The following is a 15,331-nucleotide window of genomic DNA, read 5'->3' as shown; positions in this document are numbered from 1 at the left end:
CTAGCTGCAGTTAGGCAAAGGGAAAACCCTAGGGGGCGGTAATCCTAGGTCATAGGGGGTGGTAACACTATGCATAAAGTCTTGGCAGGTTGATGGCTTCAGGCAAAAGTCCTAGGGGGTGGTAACCCTAGGTGAAAAGTCCTGGTGTCGCGAACCAGGTGAAAGACTGGACTAGCCGGGGAAGCGGATGTCCAGCAGAAAGTCCGGAAGCATCGAGTGCTGAGCAAAAGTCCAGTCGATCTGGAGGATTGACTGGCAACAGGTAAATCTCCTGAGTGGAGTAGGTGAGGACGCATTCCCCGAAGAGGGAACAGTAGGCGTCGGGTCGACCTAGGGCTTCCGGCTGGAAATCCAAAGTCAGACTCGGACAGTCCGAAGACTGTCAATTATTACTTACTGTGTTTTATCAGATTCTAACATTGTCTTGCAGGGTATTTTGCTCGGACTAACCTTTGTTTGCAGGTGAGGAACCTGCTGGAAAAAGGTTGTCCGGGCGCCCGGGATGGATCCGGGCGCTCGGAACAGGTCCGGGCGCCCGGGACCAAATTCTATCCCCTGCGCGACTTCGCCACGTGGAGCATCCTGTTTGGTTGGCCACGTCACACTCCAGGCGTCCGGAAGGGATCCAGGCGCCCGGAACCGCATATAAAAGGAGGGTTGAGGTGCAGCTTCAAAAAACAACGAATTCTAAGTGATCTTTCATCTACACGCTGCTCCAAAAGACGCTCCTAAGTGCTACTTCAAGTGCCCGACGACCCGAAGCTTCAGAATTAGCATTTCTTGTTGTCGGTATAATTTTTGATAGCTTTTATTTGTACTCATAATTGTAATCTTTTAACGAGCTTATAGTTGTTGCCCACCGGAAGCGATCAAGGATCGCGGGCCTTCGAGTAGGAGTCGACTTAGGCTCCGAACGAAGTAAAATCGACCTGTCTCTTTGTGTTATCTCTTTATTTTATTTCTGCTTATTCCGCTGCACGTTTTAACTCCGATAGTTTTCCGATAATCGAACGAAATAGCCACGAGCGCTATTTACCCCCCCTCTAGCGCTTCTCGATCCAACAGCGTGAGTGAGTGGATCCTTGGATTAGTCACCTCTTGTGAGGTGGATACCAAGTAAATCCTTAGTGTTAGCGTTGAGTGTTGTTTTCTTGTATATTTCTGCTGCATCTTTGAAGAAACAAACAACGGCAAGCACACGAAGATCGCGACTAGCTATTCACCCCCCTCTAGCTACTTTTCGGTCCCAACAAGTGGTATCAGAGCGAGGTCGCTCTTCACCGGAATCATCGCCGGAAGGGGCAAACAAAACAAGCAAAGCTAGAGGGTGAAGAAGTTGGAGCAATTCTACAAGTCAAAGACTTCATCACAAGAAGCTCAACTTCAAATGGAATTCTGAGATGGACTCGGATTCGACACGAGGGTGCCTCCACCATACATATTTACAAGATGTGAGGCCAATGACAAAGTGACCAAGCTTTTGGTCAATTTATTGCCGAGCAACATCTTGGAGAAAATAGGAGAAGTTGAAGATGCCAAAGAGCTATGGAGCAAATTGGCAAAGATTCATGAGATCCCCTCCACTGTACAAGATCAAGAAGAATCCAAAGAGGGTGACTCATTGGATCAAGACCAAGAGGAGGAAGACTCCGAAGTTGAGAGATGCTCAACTTCCGAAGAAGAGGAAGTCCAAGAAGCTTCATCCTCAAAGGAGTGCAATCAAAAGAGCAAGGAAGGAGTATATTCCTTGTTTCATGTACAAGAGGATGAAGAAGAAGGTGAAGTCTCCACCTCTAGGATTGAGGGGGAGCAATCCTTGGTGACACCAGATCAAGAAGAAGGAGAAGCTTCTACATCCAGGTCAAGAGAAGAAGTGGAGGAAGAAGCTTCCACCTCCACAAGTCAAGCTAAATCTATGGGAGGAAAATCATTTGCGGATCAAGAGGAAGCCTCTACCTCCGGATCCAAAGGAAAAAGTGCCATCCCTACACAAGAAGGTATAAATAGTTCAATTAATAATAAAAATCATATTATATGTTTTGAGTGTAGGAAGAATGGGCACTACAAGAGCAAGTGTCCCAACTTGGCCAAGAAGAAGGGCCAAGTGGCACAAAAGGGCAAGGAGAAGCCCAAGGAGATGATCCCCGGAACAAAGAAGAGCAAGGAGCACATTGTGTGCTTTTCTTGCAACCAAAAGGGGCATTACCGAAGTCAATTCCCTAAGGGGAAGAAGGTGGTCAAGGATCATGGAGGAAGTTCAAGTCAAGGGGGAGCCTCCAAGGTAAAAAGAAAGGTAACTTTCATTGAGCCTACCCCTTTAAATTATGGTAAAAAGCATGATAGTTCTAACTTATATCATTTTAATGCTATTTACCATGAAAATAGGAAGCATGATAGCGTTAAGGAAAAACATATAACTTTTCATGCTAAAACTACTACACCTAAGGCTAGGAATGTAGGTAAAAGTCTAGGCAAAAACTCAAAGGATTTTAGCTACAAGTCTAGAAATAAAAATGCTCATGGATTTAATGGAAAACCAAAAACTAAGGACTTAGTGATGGAGAATCAAGTCTTGAGGTTAAGACTTGACAAACTAGAAATGACCCTAAAAAGGATGGAAAATATCCTTAAAGGGCAAAATGAGCAAAACCTAGGTCTAGGAATACAACAAGGGTCATCCAATGGTCATAAAGGTTTGGGATACAAACCTAAGGCTAAGAAAGATGAAATCTCTTACCATAGGGTTCCATATAGCTAGGGAACCAACCCTAGGTCTAAGGGTCAAGTCAAAAGTACAAGGGAAGTTATCCCTAGGAGTATTTTTGCAACTAAAGTGACTAAGACTTCTAAGAAGTCTAACAAAGTCACTAAAAAGGTCACAAGGGAAGTAATCCCTAGGGTTGACCTAGAAAATGTGACCAAGGCTTCTAAAAAGCCAAACAAGGTCACTAGGAAGGTATCTAGGGAAGTTATCCCTAGTGAGTACCTAGAGCATCCAAGGAGCACCAATAGATTTTGGGTTCCTAGGAGCATCTTCTCTACCCCATAGATGGGTTAGAGAGTGTCAACTCTAAGAAGAAGGGTAGTTAACCCAACTTTGAAGAAATTGACATTCGAGTAGCATTTTCAAGGTTATTATCAACCTTTGAAAATGAAATGGATTTGTGATTTACTCTTTGAAAGAGTAAAATGTGCAAAATTTGCGAAGTATTGATTTTAATCCTAATTGGCAAAATTTAGGAATCATAAGAACTACCAAGTTGGGATTTTGGTATGTTCTTAGGAAAATAAAGGCAATTTGAGCCTTAATTAAGAGTGCTACTCTTGTGGAAGGACGAAATATGCCAACATTTGAGGAATAAGCTAAATTTCAATTGGCATAAATGAATCAAGAGAATTAGAAATGCCAATTTAGGTTTTGGAAATTTCTTGAAGCACTTTTAGGCAATCTAGGTTTAAAATTTTAAGATTAGCTAAGGATTAAGGATACTTAGGTAGATAATCTAGGTATTTTATTTATGCTAAACCTTGCCATGATTGTTTGCCTATGATATGCCATGACATCATATTTATTTATTTGTATCTTGCATTCATGACTTACTATGAAAATACAAAAATATCATGTCATGCATTCATACATCATGTAGTTATAAGAATCTTTCTTTTGAAAGCTATTTCATTTTAATGTATGCCATAACATATCATGCATTATTTTTAATTCCTTAAAATTAAGGACAACTGACATTTATCAACTTGTATTAACAAGTGGTCTTTGTAACAAGTGGTACAAATTCACTAACAAGTGGTACAAGTGTATCAACAAGTGACATCCTAGGTGGATGTTCAATATCTATAAAATGCCTAGATAGATATGCATGATCCCTAGATTAGGGCAAAACCAAACTTTTACATCTCACAAAGACCTATAGGATGACTTGTATGTGTTTTGTGCACAATAGATACAAGTGAGATGTTAGGATGATGAACAAAACTCAACATGCTGATTTAGTGCATTTCCTTGAGTTTTAAGTTCATCAAAACACATAGTTATATGTTTTCCCATCATTGGGAAAGCTAATGTACAAGTCATGTGCATTAAGCCCAAGGAACATGGTGGGATATTGGTTTTGAAAAAGTTTATAAATGCTTTTGGAAAACCTTGGTGAAGGCTATCTTTTGAAGACACAAACTTGAAGAAAACACTAAGGCTTTTGCAAGTTTTCGAGTTTGTGTCCATCTTTGAAAATATGATGTATTTTCATAAAAAAAAACTATTTTTCCATGATAAAGTATACCCTAAATAATGTCTACACAAATTTTCATGAATTTTGGAATTTTGTAGAATTTTCTAAGAGTTTCTGAAGTTGACTGAAATGGAATTTTAGCAACTATCAGACCTCAATCGATCACCCGATCGATTGAAGGGTCTCAATCGATCGGTCGATCGATTGAGAACAGGCTTCTCGCGAACAGAAGTCGTCTGGATCGATCCACCGATCGATCCAGCTCTCCTGAATTGATCAGTTGATCGATTCAGAATGGTCCGATCGATTGGAACCCAACTCCAATCGATCCAAGATGTTGATTTTGGCTGGTAAAGCCTGATTTCAGCATTTGTGAACCTTGTTTAGTCTATGTAACCATTCCAAAACCCTCAAAACACATTTGTATACATAAAAAGGGTGTTTTCATGTTGAAAACAAGGATGGATTGGTTAAGGAAGACTAAGTAGAAGTTTAGGTTGAGGTTTGCTTCAAATATTGAATATTTGAACCTCAAAACTTCTAAATCTGGGTTTTCTAAAGGTTTAGGGATTCCAAGTCATTGTTGGTGCAATGACAGAAGTAATCACCATGTCTTTAGGGGAAGGGACTCTTTAAAGACATGAAAACTATTTTTTCATGAACCTTGGAAGGTGGTCAACCTTCTTTTCAGACCATGCTCAAGGTTGAGCGGTTGAACTTTAATGGGGAGTGGATATCCTCATTGTTCAAGTGGTTTAAGTTAAAAATGCTCAAGGATGAGCATTTTGACTACATTAATGGGAGAATGTAGGTTTAAGGATAATGAAGGGTATGAGACTTTCATTATCGTGTTGGTCACAACGAGTGAAGTTGTGAACAACGATGAGCAACTCTTCAGGGGGAGATTTTTCAACAAGTGAATTTGTTGATGTGTTCCCAAAGGTGGGGTTGATGTGTGCCAATAGGGGGAGAATGAAGGGTTTAAGTTAGGACTTCATTACCTAGAGGGAGTTTGCCCTCTTAGGAGGAGAATGAAGGGTTTAACTTATGCTTTCTTTACCTAGTGGCATGAAGGAGGTTGAATGTGGTATTGTCAAACATCAAAAAGGGGGAGATTGTTGGTGCAATATCCCTCAGGTCAAGGTTGACCTGGTTGACCAAGCTTGAGTCTTGGTTTGAGTTTCGATATTTGACAATGCAGTTGTGCATTTGGGGAGATTGTCTGGTGCAATTCCCCTCTAATCAGGGTCTGATCAGGTTGGTTGAAGAAGAGTCAAGTAGGTCAAGGTTGACCGGATACTTGACTGGGAAGTCCTAACTGGGATGTTAGGCAGAAGAAAAATCCTAGTGAGTGAAGCCAGGTGAAAGACCTAGTGAGTGAAGCTAGGCAGGAGAAAATCTTGGTGAGTGAAGTCAGGTGAAAGACCTAGTGAGTGAAGCTAGGTAGGAGAAATCCTAGTGAGTGAAGCTAGGTGAAAGTCCTGGTGAGTGAAGCCAGCCAGAAGAGAAGTCCTAGTGAGTGAAGCTAGGTAAAATGGAAGTCCTGGTGAGTGAAGCCAGGCACGGGGGAAATCCAGATGGGTCAAGGTTGACCAGACATCTGGTGAAAGTCCAAGTAAGTCAAGGGAGTGACTGTATACTTGGCAAGATGAAGAAAAGTCCAAGTAGGTCAAGGGAGTGACCGGATACTTGGCAAGATGAAGAAAAGTCCAAGTGGATCAAAGGGATTGACCGGACACTTGGTGAGGGAGTCCTAGCAGGTCAAGGGTGACCGGATGCTAAGCATAATGTTCCAACAGGTCAAGGATTGACCGGATGTTGGTTTGGGGGCTTTGGGACTTGGTTTTGGGTAAAAACCAGTATCTGGATCGATCAACTGATCGATTGGATGCTTCCCAGCCTCTGGATCGATCAGGTGATCGATCCAGAGACCCCGATCGATCAGTGGATTGATCGGGGTGGCACGTTTTGGCGCGATAAGCCTTGGATCGATTAGCTGATCGATCCAGGTGAATTTCTAGAGCACAGAGGCGCTTTGCATCGATCCGTGGATCGATCCAAAGCCTCCCCGATCGATTGGGAGAAATCCAATCGATCGAGATTCGACCGTTAGTGTCGATTTAAGACGCAGGCGTTCATTTCCTTCGGTATCGCTTATACGATTCATCTCAAGATCTTCACCAGCGACTCCACAGAGCTCTCCACGCCAGTTCTTGAAGATTCTTGGAGTTTCTTCCTGTTAGAATGAATACTAAAAGCCTAGCTTTTGGTATAAAACATTTATCTAGAAATAAGAATCACATTGGTCAAATGTCTACATTTGTGATAAATGTAGTTGTTCAAATAATTTATATTGTAGATAACATGGTGTGTGGTGTCACACACAGAAGATCATGTTATCAGTACCTTATAAATTATAAACAGTAGCTCACGACCATGATGGAAAGGAACAAACCATTGAAAGGTCGTAGTGTAATTAGGTGTTAGTTTATCTTAACTATATAATTACACTAGTACACTAAGAGTGTATTGAGTAGGACCATTAGAGGTCGTTTCTTTTATACTGACTTTATAAAGGAACAAAGACCTCAGTTATTATGGAAGTGTGTGCTCTTAATCCTGATATAATAACAAGCACATATATTTGATATTTATTTCTTTAATTTATCAATGGGTGAGATTTAGTTCAATGAATCAATAAGCCCGATAAGTTGGGAAATGATATCACTTATAGTGTGTGTTGTTGATTATAGAAGGAAACTGTGTCGTAGTAATCTAGGTTGAGAATGTCCCCAAGAGGAGCTCATAAGGATTGTCATGTTAAACCCTGCAGGTGGACTTAGTCCGACATGATGATGAAGTTGAGTGATACTACTCTTGGAGCTAGATATTAATTAAGTGAGTTGTCAGTAACTTACTTAATTAGTGGACATTTGTTATCTTAAACACAGGGAGACTAACACACTCATGATAAGAAGGAGCCCAAAATGTAATTTGGGATTGGTGCGGTAGTTCAATAATAGTTCTCTAGTGGAATGAATTATTATTGATAAAATTAAGTTGTGTGTTCGGGGCGAGCACGGGATGCTTAATTTTATTGGAAGACCAAAACCAATTCCTCCTCTCGGTCCCTATCGTAGCCTCTAGTATATAGAGATTTATACCCACCGCATACCCACCTTCTTACCCATCCAATGGGGCCGGCCAAGCTAGCTTGGAACCCAAGCTAGGGCCAGCCAAGACCAAGTGGGTGAGCCATGTAAGTGGCCGGCCAAAGCTTGGGTCCCAAGCTTAGGTGGCCGGCCACTAGAATATTAAAAAGGATTTTTATTAAAATTATTTCTTATGTGGATATCATGATTTTAAAAGAGAGTTTAAAAATTAAAAATTTCCTTTTATAGCTTTCTACAAAAGATTAAGAGAAGAGATTAATCTCTTTGCTTATTTGTAGTTTAAAAGGATGGTTTTAATTTTTGGTAAAAACTTTCCTAATTTGTAAATCATCTACATGTTTAAAAGAGAGTTTAAAATTTGAAATCTTTCCTTATTTGTTGATTAAAGGAGGATTTTAAATTTTAAGAAACTTTCCTTTTTAACCATGTTCATGATTTAAAAGAGAGTTTAAAATTAAATATTCTCTTTTATAAGTTTCTACAAAAGATTAAGAAAAGATTTGATATCTTTCCTTATTTGTAGATTAAAAGAGTTTTTAATTTATATAGATAACTTTCTTTTTATCCACATGTTTAAAAGAAAGATTTTAATTTATTAAATTTCATTTTTATAAACCAATCATGAAGGGATAAAAATTATTGGACAAATTTTTTATAAATTTCCGGAAGCAAATAAGGAAGTTTTAATTTTTGTTTAAAATTTTATTTGCTTGGAAAATTTATGTGGTGGCCGGCCATTACAAATTGAAAAGAAAAATTATTTTTAATTAAATAAATTTTCCTTTTCAATGGCAAAAGAATTAAGGAAGTTTTTATTAAATTTCCTTATTTGCCAAGACCAAGGATTATAATAGAGGGGGTAGAGGTGCCTTCATGGGTGAACGACTCTATTATTTTTCTCCCTCTTTTCCTTGGTGTGGTGGCCGGCCCTTCCCTTTCTCTTCTCTCCTCTTGTTGTGGCCGAAATCTATCATCTCTTGGAGCTTGGAGGATGTGGCCGGATCAAGGAAGGAGAAGAAGGAGAGAAAGCATGCATCCCTTGGAGCTTGGTTGGTGGAAAATTCTTCATCCTTTGAAAGTTCTTGTGCTTGGTCGAAACTTGAAGGAAGAAGGAAGAAGGTGCCTAGGTGGTTCTCATCTCGGAAGATCGTTGCCCACACAACGTCCGAGGTTAGAAGAGGAATACGGTAGAAGATCAAGAGGTCTTTCTAAAAGGTATAACTAGTAATTTTTCTTTCCGCATCATACTAGTTATTTTTGGAAATAATACTAAATACAAGAGACATACGATTCTAGTGTTTCGAATTTGTTTTTGATATAGTGTTCTTTTGTTTTTATTTTCCTTGTGATTTGATTGTTCTTTTCGGTTGACCTAAAGTTATTTTAGGAAATTAAATATTAGCTTTCCTTAAAAGGTTTTGTCTAGTCGGTGGTGGTTGCTCCCATATCCAAGAAGGCCATGTGCCTCGCCACGTCAGTACTGGGAACCAATTTTGGAAATTAATATTTAATGGAATTAATAACTTAGGTGATTTGGATCAAACGTGTTAAGTTCCGCAGGAGATCCAAGTCAAAACCTAAAAGAACAAATAGATTAAGTTTTGGATTAAACGTGTTAAGTTCCGCAGGCGATCCAAAATTTAATTTAAAAGAACACATGGTAGCTAGGAAAAGGTTCAGACCTTTGTATAAAATTTTTGTACAGTGGAACCTCTAGGTTTTCCGAGTAGCAACCAACACTTCCAAGTCAAGAGGCGGATCAAAAGCTACAACAAGAAGTTAGGGTTAGGGTTTTGATTGCACATCTTGTAAGCTGTCGCTTGTATCTTGCTACCCTTTCTTTCTTCTTGTAGTGAGAGTGTTGTAGGGCTTCTCCGCCTTTGGTAGTTACCATAAAGGAGTGGTTTTCATAGTGGAGGGTGCGTGAGTATGTGGATCCTTGAATTAGTCACCTCTTGTGAGGTGGATACCAAGTAAATCCTTAGTGTTAGCGTTGAGTGTTGTTTTCTTGTATATTTCCACTGCATCTTTGAAGAAACAAACAACGCCAAGCACACGAAGATTGTGACTAGCTATTCACCCCTCTAACTACTTTTTGGTCCCAACATTTCTAAGAGGAAAGATATCTCCATTGGCATGAGGCCTTTTGGGTAGAGCCTAAGAGCAAAATCATGAGAGCTTAGGCCCAAAGTGGACAATATCATATCATTGTTGAGATATCTAAATTATTTTTGATCCTACATCTTCTCCCAAGGGCTCATGAATAGTGATTTCTTCCGATCTTTCATTAAGAAGTCACCAAGCGACTTCGACCATCTGCTCAGGCGGGCGACCAAATACATCAATGTCGTAGATGTTGGATTGAAGCATTCGATAGAGGGGGGGGTGAATATCGATTAAATAAAATTCTCGAGTAAGTAAATATGCAACGGAAAGAGTAAAGCAAAACGAATGACACAAGTAATTTTTTACTTGGTTCGGAGCCTGTGTCGACTCCTACTCCAAGGCTCACACACAAGGGTTCTTTCGATGGGCAATCACTAATAATTCAAAATATGGATTACAAAAGAAGTACAAGAATTATTAGAAAATAAAACACCCGACAATAAAATAAAAATAATACAAGTTAGCAATTTGTCGGAGAGCTTTCGTAGCATCGCAGGAGCATAGAAGAGCAGATTTGAGTTGTGTTTGTGACTCCAGCCTTGACCCTCCTTATATAGGAAGTTCTTTAAGAGTCTATGGAATGCTATGGAGAAACATGGAACTTGATCACTGCTGGAAGTTACAAACGGTTTGGTATCAAATGGTGTATCAAAAACTGGGAGCAGTATTCAAGCTAAGGGAAAATTCAAGGGGAAAGTCAAGGAACTGTCTAGCTAATTTTCAGTCAACTCCAAACTTCTAGATTTTCTGATCAGTGGGTATTTTAGGATTTGATTTCTGAAATTGTAATATAGCATTTGGCACACTTAGTAATTCATACATCTCTGCAAAAAGAAGACATTTTCAATAGTTAAATGAATGATATTTCTTAATCCATAGAACTGCAAAAAGAAATTGTGGGTAGTGGATCAATGTTAATGATGTTGTGCCAAGTTTTTGACACTAATTTCTTATCAGTAAAAACCTGTTAATCAGTATCAGTAAAACTCTGTCCAGATTCAAAGCTTGAGCTAACTCTCTGAAATTCTTTGAATATGATTACCTTATTCAGATTGCTGAAACTTGTGAAGACTTGATTCACTGGGTTTAACTGGGATCATGTTTACTGATGTTAGCTGGATTCCAGAATCAATAATTCAGGCTTATTGAAACTGATGCAGACCATTTGAGATTCTATTGCTACAATTCTGGATTTGCTAGAAACTTCAATCAGTAATCAGTATACTGGATTGAAGATTGGTGTTGAGTGATCCATGAACCTTAATCTTGAAAGAGAATTCAAGTTATTGTATCAAAATTGATGTGCTGATTTCAGAAGTTGCTTAAACTGCATAGTTTCACTACATTGCTAGAAATTAGAGACTGTTGTAAGCAGAATTTTAAGCAACTGTTTGAACTTTAGAATTTGGCATTTGACAGCAAGGATACAATATATAAGCAATTTCAAGAAGGGAAGTGAAATACAGTGTTTATAACTGTTTACAAATTCATAATCCAATTACTGAAAAGGTGAAGGAGTGAGGATCATTTACAGCGAATGAGTGTCTTTGAATCTGATTTCCTAATCCAGATTTCTGAAATTTTGAACTTTGTAGTGGTTTAATTCATCAAGCTTTGCTGGAATTGTTTTTTGGAGTTCTGATTTGTAGTATAATTAATTGAATCCTTGTTGAACTGTGCTAGTTTTAGATTACCAGAATTCGAATTGTTGAAATAGAAACATAATGTTAAAGCTGTAGAATGCTAAAATGGAAATCTGGAAAGAGATGAGATTTCAAATGCAGAAAGGAGTGAGCATTATGAACAGGTGATAACAGAAGAACACCACAGAACAGAAAAAAAAACAGAATCTGCAACTGAAAAGAAAAAAAAATAGTGGCACAAAGAATATGTATCAAGATTAAATAGAGCTATTGATTTTTGTTATTTCCTTGTTGATTGCTGTGTTTCAAGCAGCTCTGAAGTGGAAATTAAGTTGCATTTGCTATGAAAGTCAGAATTTGACTCCTAAAAAGTTTCATTGCCAGATTTAGATGCGCAGAAATCAGCTTTACAAAAGTTTCAGAAATAGGCAAGATGAAGATTATATTGCTGCATTCTCTCCATCACCTACTATTCTTCAACATACAACCCTTGTAACTACAGTGTTTAATTGGCATCAATCTGAAGAATTTCAATTGCAAAGAGTCTAAGTGAAACTTTTTGTTTTCTTAATGTCAAGTGGTACTCCTTCCTTGACAACTTCAAAGACCTATAGATTCAACAGTGATACACATGCTGACAACTAAATGAATTGATCAGTTCAACTTCAGTGCAAGGATTACTTGGACTTCAAATTCTGATCTGCAAAGTTTTTCTGCACTGCTAGTGATTAGAGGCTGCTGTACGTAGAATTTTAAAGCTAAATTTTGAACTCTGGAAATGCATAGTTGTTAAACAACTCAGGAAGGGTTTCATTTTTAATGTTTAACCTGTTATGATAGTGTGCGTACCAATATTCTGCATTGATACATAATCTAGATAGTAATGGAATTGCTAAGGAATTGAAGCTGATTTCTGAATACAATGCTTAAATTGGAGAATAGTTGGTGGCTACAACCATACAGAGATGGGCAAAGCTGCAGAAATTGAAGATAGCAGGATGATAGGAAGATAATTCAGTTGTAATGCATTGAGCTGAAATCACATTGAATTCAAATTGCTGAAACTTAATACACGAACCTGATATTTACTATAGCTGAAAAATGTTAAAGGGGTTTTGTCTCCTTTACAGAATCTGAATGGAAACATGTGCTAGCTCATACAAAATTCAGAGCTGATCCTGTAAGGAAAAACATAGGTGCAGATATATTTTCCTTGGACCGAGACGACCAAGTTTAAGTGTGGGGGAGGGAACTCTTCTTCATTAATTGAGTTGAGATTATTTGAGTTTTAAAGTGATGAAATTGAAGAGTTAAAGCAGAATTGAAGTGAAAAAAAAATAGTGAAAAAAAAATGGCAAAACAAAGAGTATCAAGAGTGGAGGTAGAGTATCAAAAATTTTGGATAGTTATCAAATTGAAGGGGAGGTTAGCTTGGTCTTTTGAATTGTTAAAAACAAATGGTATTCATCTCTTTTCGCATCAAAATGGTCAACTCATCAAGTATATTCCTCCAATACTCTCATCTTCTCAATTTTTCATTGAATTCTTTACTTTTGCCATTTCATTCACTTTCACTTGTTCTATTGCTTTCACTTCAATTTTTGTTGATTAAATCCTTTGATTCATGTATGCTATGTTTATAGTGGTGGAGAATTAGAAAATAAGCAAGCCTATGGTAGTGAAATGTTGTGAGTTGCATTGAGTGAACTCCACTTATACACATGTTTGAGTGTGAGAGCTAGAATAGGTAAATCCCTTGTGAGATTGCAACTTACTTAATTTTTCATTTGGATTGAAACTACCATCCTTACTTATTATTGTTTGGATTGTATTCATGATTGTTTGTGATCTTTAGATGGTCTTAGTTAAATTCCTTTTTACTATCTTCTAAGTATTGCTAGGGAATTTTTTGTGGAGATGATTTTTAATTTTCTTTACTTGCATGGGACGTTCAAGACTAAGTATGGGGGATTTGATAACCATGATTTTACTGTATTATGTTGATTCATATATGCATGGTTTGATGTTGATTTCATAGGTTTAAATCATGGTTACATCATATTTTTGTGCATTGTCTTATTCTTGGACTTAATTGCAAATTATTGTATTTTTGTGTTATTTGATACTAATATTTGATTTTCATTTTGTAGGCATCAAAGGATCTTGGATTTGGATCTATTTGGACCAAATTTGTGCTCGAATCAAAGTTGAAATGAGAAGATCAAACCTTGGAGTTATTTGGATCGCTCATCTACAATCAAGCAGATCTGAGTCATCAATTGAAGATCTAGCCCATTCAACATAATGAGGAGGAGATTGTTAGTTAGAGCCCTAAAGCCAATCATTTGATAATTGTTGTATGGACTCATTGTATCATATTTCTTATGTATATAAAGACATTTGTTTATGGTTATTATATTTACTTGTATTGGTGCCAAATAACTAAGTATAATAGTGTCCTTGAGTAGAAAGTTCTTACCTATATCAATCGATTGGTTGAATCGATAGTGAGATTGTTGGTTAGTCCTAAGAAAATCGTACCAGTTCCACTGTACAAAAATTTTTTGTACAAGTGTCGAACCTTTCCTTAAATAACCTATTGTGTTCTTTAGAAGTTAAATTAGGAATCGCAGACGGAACTTAACATCATTGATTCCAAATTTAACTTATCTGTTCTTAATGGTTTAGATTTGAATCGCAAGCGGAACTTAACACTATTGATTCAAATCTACCTAAGTTATTAATTCCATAAATATTAATTTCCAAAATTGGCTTCCAGGACTGCATGGCGAGGCACATGACCTTCTTGGATATGGGAGCAACCACCACCGCCTAGGCAAAGCCTTTTAAGGAAAGCTAATATTTATTTCCTTAAATATCTCTAGGTTAACCAAAAAGAATAATCGAATCACAAATTCGAAAAAGAAGAAAACACAAACTCGAAAAAACTATTTCGAAAACTCTAGAATCATATGTCTCTTGTGTTTGGTATTTCCATAAATAACTATACAAAGAAAACTAGTATGATGCGGAAAACAATTATTAGTTATACCTTTCTTTGTAAGCAAAATAACCTCTTGATCTTCTACCGTATTCCTATTCTTATCTCGGACGTTGTGTGGGCAACGATCTTCCGAGACGAGAACCACCAAGCTCTTTCTCCAAGCTAGATTCGGCCACCATTAATTCTCCATGAGAAGTAAAGGTCTGGCCACCACCACCAAGCTCCAAGGGATGCTAGAAACGAAGCCTTCTTTCTCTCCTTTTTCTCCTAGCTAGAACCGGACACCATGGAAAGCTCTTGTGTTGATGCCGCTAGCCACAAAGGAGGAAGAGAAAAGAAGGAGAAGAGGAGACCCTAGGCCGGCCACACCACGAAAGAAAAGAGAGGAAGAAAAGAATAGAGTCGTTCAACCATGAAGGCACCTCTACCTCCTCTTTTATAATCCTTGGTCTTGGCAAATAAGGAAATTTTAATAAAAACTTTCTTAATTCTTTTGCCATAAAAAGGAAAATTTAATTAATTAAAAATCAATTTTCTTTTCTCAATTCATATGGCCGGCCACTTTCTCCCCAAAACAAGGAAAGTTTTAATTAAAACAAGAATTAAAACTTCCTAATTTATTTCCGAAAATTTATAAAAATTTCTCCAATAATTTTTCCCGTGATTTATAAAAAAAAAATTATAAATTAAAATCTTTCTTTTAAACATGTGGATAGTTTCCAAAAAGGAAAGTTATCTCTAAAAATTAAAATCTCTTTTCAATCTACAAATAAGGAAAGATATCAAATCTTTTCTTAATCTTTTGTAGAAACTAATAAAAGAGAATATTTAATTTTTAAAACTCTCTTTTAAATTATGATCATGGTTAAAAAGGAAAGTTTTCTCAAAATTAAAATCTCCTTTCAATCTACAAATAAGGAAAGATTTCAAATCTTTTCTTAATCTTTTGTAGAAAACTATAAAAGGAAAAATTTAAATTTTAAACTCTCTTTTAAAACCATGATATCTATATAAGAAATAATTTTAATAAAAATCCTTTTTAATATTCTAGTGGTCGGCCACCTAAGCTTGGGACCCAAGCTTTGGCCGGCCACCAACTTG

This window comes from Zingiber officinale, chromosome 8A (genome assembly GCF_018446385.1).
Source record: "Zingiber officinale cultivar Zhangliang chromosome 8A, Zo_v1.1, whole genome shotgun sequence".
Classification (NCBI taxonomy): Eukaryota; Viridiplantae; Streptophyta; class Magnoliopsida; order Zingiberales; family Zingiberaceae; genus Zingiber; species Zingiber officinale.
This window is presented reverse-complemented; position numbering follows the sequence as displayed.